Source organism: Mus pahari, chromosome 19 (assembly GCF_900095145.1).
Source record: "Mus pahari chromosome 19, PAHARI_EIJ_v1.1, whole genome shotgun sequence".
Classification (NCBI taxonomy): Eukaryota; Metazoa; Chordata; class Mammalia; order Rodentia; family Muridae; genus Mus; species Mus pahari.
This window is the reverse complement of record NC_034608.1, coordinates 299,644-305,745: the sequence shown is the minus strand read 5'-3', so window position 1 is coordinate 305,745 and position 6,102 is coordinate 299,644. Positions and strand designations below refer to the sequence as shown.

Sequence of the window (6,102 nt, the reverse complement as noted above, 5' to 3'; positions counted from 1 at the left end):
ATGTGTGTGTGTGTGCGCGCGCGCGCACGCACCTATGCACACGCCAGTGCAAGTGTGAACAAGAAAAAAGGGTGTTGGTGTTATCTCTCACTGTCTGTCTGTTCCCTCGAGGCAGGGTCTCTCCCTGTGCCTGGACTGTGGCTTACCTTTTCTCTGGAAGCAAAGCTTTTAGAGACCCTCCACACTCACCCTGGAACTGAGGTTACAGAGGTTTGCAGGACACCCACCTTGTTGAGTGAGAGCTGGGACAGAGCTGTGATGGTTAGGACTGTGCAGCAAGCGCTCTTAAGCACAGGACTGTCTCTGTCACTGTTTTAAATTGCATCTTCTCCTGGGGCCTGGGGCCGTAGCACTCACCTCCCCTCCCAGAAGGCAGAGGCAAGAAGGATCTGGGTGAGAGGAATCCAGGCCAGCCAGGACTGCATAGTGAGACCCTGTCTCAAAAGGAAATTATTTTCTGAATTTTCTTTTTCTTTTTTTTTTTTAAGATATATTTATTTATTTTTATGTATGTGAGTACATTATAGCTTTCTTCAGACACACCAGAAGAGGGCATCAGATCCCATTACAGATGGTTGTGAGTCACCATGTGGTTGCTGGGAATTGAACTCAGGACCTCTGGAAGAACAGTTAGTGCTCTTAACCAGCTGAGCCATCTCTCCAGCCCCCTGACTTTTCTTTATCCTGGCATTTCTAAGGAATAAATATCTTTGGATATGTCTACATGATGCATTATCTATAGGTTTTTGTTTCTCTCATAGATAATGATTTTATTCATGAGGAACTCGCCTTTTTCTCCCTTCACATATAAATATTTTTACACTGCTGGTTAATTTCTTTATGTTAAATGATATGTAATTAAAACATTTGTTATTCTAGTGACTAAAGACAACACTTTTCATATTTATTATTTATCTATTTTCATTTCTTTATGCATTTACAGATTTACAGAAGCTAGTTTTGTTTACTTTGATATATATATATATATATATATATATATATATATATGTGTGTATATATATATATTTCACTTTATATCCTGCTCACTGCCTGGTCACCCCCCATCGACAATCCTTCCTTTCATCCCCTCTTCCCTTCTCCTCTGAGTATCCCACCACTCTGGCACATCAAGTCTCTGCTAAGTGCATCCTCTCCCGCTGAGGCCAGACGAGGCAGCCCAGCTAGAAGAACACATCCACAGACAGGCGACAGCTTTGGGGACAGCTCCCACTCCAGTTGTTCAGGACACACATGAAAACCAAGCTGCACAACTGCTACATATGTGAGGGGAGGCCTAGGTCCAGCCTGTGTGTGCTCTTTGGCTGCTCTTTCAGTCTCCAAATGCTCCAACAGTCCAGGTTAGGTGATGCTGCTGGTCTTCCTGTAGAGTTCCTATCCCCTTCAGGGCCCAGAATCCTTCCTCCTATTCTTCCATAAGATTCCTCAAGCTCCATCCACTGTCTGGCTGTGGGTGTCTGAATCAGTCTGAGTCAGCTGCTGGGTGGAGCCTCTCAGAGGACAAAATGCTCCTGTCTGCAAGTATAACAGATATCATTAACAGTGTTGGGGGTTGGTGCTTGACCGAGAGATGGCTCTCAAGTTGTTCTGGTTATTGGCTGGCCATTCTCTTAGCCTCTGCTCTATCCCCCATCCCTGCATTTCTTGTAAACAAGATAAATTTTGGTGGGGGTTCCTGTCTGGCTACAGGAGGTAGTCTCTTCAGGTTCCATAGCCCCAATGCTGTGTGAGTCACAGCTAATGTCACCTCCATTGTATCTTGGGTGCCTTCCTTATCCCAGGCCTCTGTCACATCCTGGAGATGTCCCTCACCTTCCCACCCCTATCAGTTGCAGATTTCCATTCATTCACAAGGCCATCTGTCCATCTCTCCTATCCTCTTCATGCCTGATCCTAAACCCTCCATCCCCATCCCCATCCCCATCCAGTTCTCTCCCTCCATCTGCCTCTTATGACCATTGTATTCTTCCTTCCACTGAGATTCAAGCATCCTTGCTTGTGTCTTCCTTCTTGTTAATTTCTTTGGGTCTATGTAGTGTAACATGGGTATCCTGTATCTTATGGCTAATATCCACTTATAAGTGAGTACAGACCATGTATGTCCTTTGGGATCTTGGTTACCTTACTCAGAATGATATTCTCAAGTTCCATCCATTTGACTGCAAAATTCATAGCTGAATAATAGTGGTCCATTGTGGAGATGCACCACATTTTCTTTCCCATTCTTCAGCTGAGGGACATCTGGGTTCTTTCCAGCTTCTGGCTATTATAAATAAGGCTGCTGTGAACATAGTGGAGCAAGTGTCTTTGTGGGATGGTGGAGCATCTTTTGGGTATATGCCCAGGAGTGGTATAGCTGGATCTTGAGGGATAATTATTCCCAGTTTTTCTGAGAAACCGCCAAACCGATTTACAAAGTGGTTGTACAAGCTTGCAATCCCACCAGCAATGGAGGAGTGTTCCCCTTTCTCCACATCCTCACCAGTAGGTGCTATTACTTGATTTTTTTTTTGATCTTAGCCATTCTGACGGGTGTGAGATGGAATCTCAGGGTTGTTTTGATTTGCATTTCCCTGATGACTAAGGACTTTGAACATTTCTTTAAATGTTTCTTTGCCATTCGAGCTTCCTCTGTCGAGAATTCTCTGTTTAGCTCTGTACCCCATTTTTAATTGGGTTTTGGGGGGGGGTTGGTGTCTGACTCTTGAGTTCTTTATAAATTTTGTATATTTACCCTCTGTCAGATGTAAGGTTGGAAAAGATCCTTTCCCAGTCTGTATGCTGCCATTTTGTCCTATTGATTTATTTTGTCATATATAGATACAGATAAAGATACAGATGCAAGTACAGATAAACAGAGAGGGATTCTCTGTGTCGTTCTGGCTACCCTGGAACTTGCTCTGAGGACTAGGCTAGATTCACCTGCCTCTTCCTCCAGAGTGCTGGGATTAAAGGCCTACACCACCACCACCTGGCTTTTTTTTTTTTAAGGACGGGTCTCACATAGCCTAAGCTTTCCTTGAACTCTCCGTGTAGGGAAGGCTAGTTTTGAACGTATGATCCTCCTGCCTCTAACTCTTGAATTACTAGTGCACATATTATTGGTGTGTACTACCACACCTACGATGCCCTGGATTGAACTCATGATCTTATGCACACGCACACTACACAAATACTTAATCTACTGAACCGCATTCCCAGTCGCTCTAATATTTTTGAAAAAGCAAACGAAGAGGGCCAGGGTTTACCAGGCAGACACGTTTGCCGTGAAATACCGATGACCTCAGTTCAACCCTCAGAACCCATATAAAAAGTCAGATGTGACGGCTCACGTCTGTAATCTCAGCACTCCTGTGGCGAAACAGAAGAATTGCTCAGAAGTGCATAGGCCAGTTAACCTGGAATACATAACAAAAGAGATCCTGTCTCAACAATAAGGTCGATGGGCTGTCAAAACGGCTCAACTTGTAAAAACACTTGCTGCAAAAGCCTGATGAGTTTGAGTCCTGGGACTCACAGTAGAGGGAAAGAAACAACTCCTTAGAGTTGCCTTGGAACCTACACACACACACACACACACACACACACACACTATACATCATACTATAAAGAGAGACGTGATACAGAGCATTTTGATTGGCAGTGAGAGAACATGGAACTACTTCTGACTACAGCTTTCAAGAGTTTGTCAATCTCTCCCAGCCCAAGCTCCAGATAAGAACAAGCTAACTCATGGTTTCAGGTCTGAGAGACTCTGGGCAGGTCCAGATGCATCCTGCTTGACCCTGATCCATGAAAGCTACAAGACGATTGATTGGTATGTGTTGTTTTAAGCTGTAGATAGGCTTCTGCTATAGTCGTTTTGACAGATGACTACCATAGCCTGTAAAGCATCACATTGTGAAGGTCGCACGCGCTGTTCATCCACTGTTGCCTTAATGCTGCCTTGACGTCTCCCGTTTCAACAGTCAGGACACATGGAGGTCCTATTTGGTCTCCTGTGTAGACGTCCTTTCCTTTTTATTCCCTTCCCTCTTCCCAGCCTTCCTTAGGCTTTCCCGCCTGCCCAGCCCAGCCCAGCCCATCTTCTCCTTACATGATCCCCAAAGACTCTCAGCAGTATCATAGCTGGCCCCGTCCCTTTCCCTCTTAAACTTCTCCATGGCTCCCTGTTATCCTCAGGAGAAAATGTAGGCTCCTTCACTGAGTCTGTGTGACAAAACTGTCCCCCCTCCTCCATGCTGGACATCCCCCTGCTCCATCCCTACACTGCAGCTGCCCACCTACCCTGCTCAGCTACAAGCCTCCGTGCACTCATTTTGTTGTTTCATTTTCAAGCACTGATTGATTGATTGATTGATTGATTGGTGGCACGTGTGTTGTGTGTGCATGTCCTGTTGCCACTGTGGAGATCAGAGGACAACTTTCAGGAGTCCATGTTCCCCACTATGTGGATTCCAAGGAGCAGATTCAGGTCAGTAGTTTTGGTGGTAAAGGCCTTGACACACTGAGCCATGGCTTTGGGCCTTCCATCAGTCTTTCAAAAATTATTATGTTTTTAAAACTATATGTAGATGTCTATGGGGGTGGGGTAAGTGCAGCCGCCTCTGAGTGCAGTTTGCTTCAGAGGGCAGACAATGGCATTGGATCTCCTCGAGCTGAAGGCAATCTTGAACCAAACTCAGATTCTCAGGAAAAGCAGAAAGTGCTCTTAACCACTGAATCATCTCTCTAGCCTCCCTTTCATCCACTCTTAAAAGATTCAACCATAGCCAAGTGTGGTTGCCCACGCCTTTAATCCCAGCACTCGGAAGGCAGAGACAGGTAGATCTCTGAGTTTGATGCCAGCCTGGTCTACAGAATGAGTTCCAGGACAGCCAGGGCTATACAGAGAAACCCTGTCTCAAAACAAATGAACAAACGAACGAAAGAACAAATGAAAGAAAGGAAAACAGAAAGATTCAACCTCTTGTTGCTATGGTGGTACACACCTTTAATCCCAGAACTTTGGAAGGTGAGGCATAAGGATAAAGAATTTAAAGATAGCATCAGTTGAGTAGTAAATTCAATGTCAGCCCAGGTTATATAAGACTATGTCTCAAAAACAAACAGGAGATAGAGAGATTTCTCAGTGGTTAAGAGCACCTATTGCCTTTGTAGTGCACATAGGTTTGATTCTCAGCACCAACATGGTGATTCATAGCCATTTGTAATTGCAGTTCTAGAGGATTCAATACTCTCTTTTGACCTCCATGGAAACAAAGCACATACATGGTACACAGATATACATACCCGCAGGCAAAACATTCAGACATGAAATAAAATGACCAAGTCTAACTTTAAACCTTTAAACAAACAGGAGCCAGTGAGATGGTTCAGCCAATGAAAGCAATTGTCTCCTGATGATACAATGCTAGAAACCTGAGTCGGATCCCCAGACACCATGGAAACCTGGAGGGAGAGAATGGATACCATAAAGTTGTCCTTTGACATATGCACTTTGGCACAAGCAGCCTTTCCACCTACAGACACACACACACACACACACACACACACACACACACACACACCACATAGCATTAATATGTTTTTAAAACCCAGGGCTGGAAAATTAGCTCATTTGGTTAGAGTGTTTGCCTAGCATGGATGAAGCCTTGGGTTCAATCCCCAACACAGAATGTGTGGGGGGTGATTGCCTGAAATCTCAGCAGTCTAGAGACAGAGGCAGGAAGGTGAAGAATTCAAGTCATTCTTGACTACACATGGGTTCAAGACCTGCCTGGGCTACATGAGTCCTTATCTCAAGAGCAAAGTAAGGGGCTGGAGAGATGGCTCAGTGATTAAGAGCACTGACTACCTTTCCAGAGGTCCTGAGTTCAATTCCCAGCAACCACATGGTGGCTCACAACCATTTGTAATGAGATCTGATGCCCTCTTATGGAGTGTCTGAAGACAGTTACAATGTATGTACATATAATAAATAAATCTTAAAAAAAAAAAAAAAAGGTGGGTGTTACTTGAGAATTATTGTTCCTAAGAGGTTGAAGGGGAGACCTGGAAAGGGGAAAACATTTGAAATGTAAA

The 6,102-nt window shown here is 44.4% G+C and overlaps 1 long non-coding RNA gene across 1 annotated transcript in view; it reads left to right on the top strand.

Moving 5' to 3' along the window:
* LOC110336224 overlaps positions 1–6,102 on the top strand; it is an 11,034-nt gene that overhangs the window by 3,619 nt on the left and 1,313 nt on the right. The gene's annotated exons all lie outside the window — the stretch shown is intronic.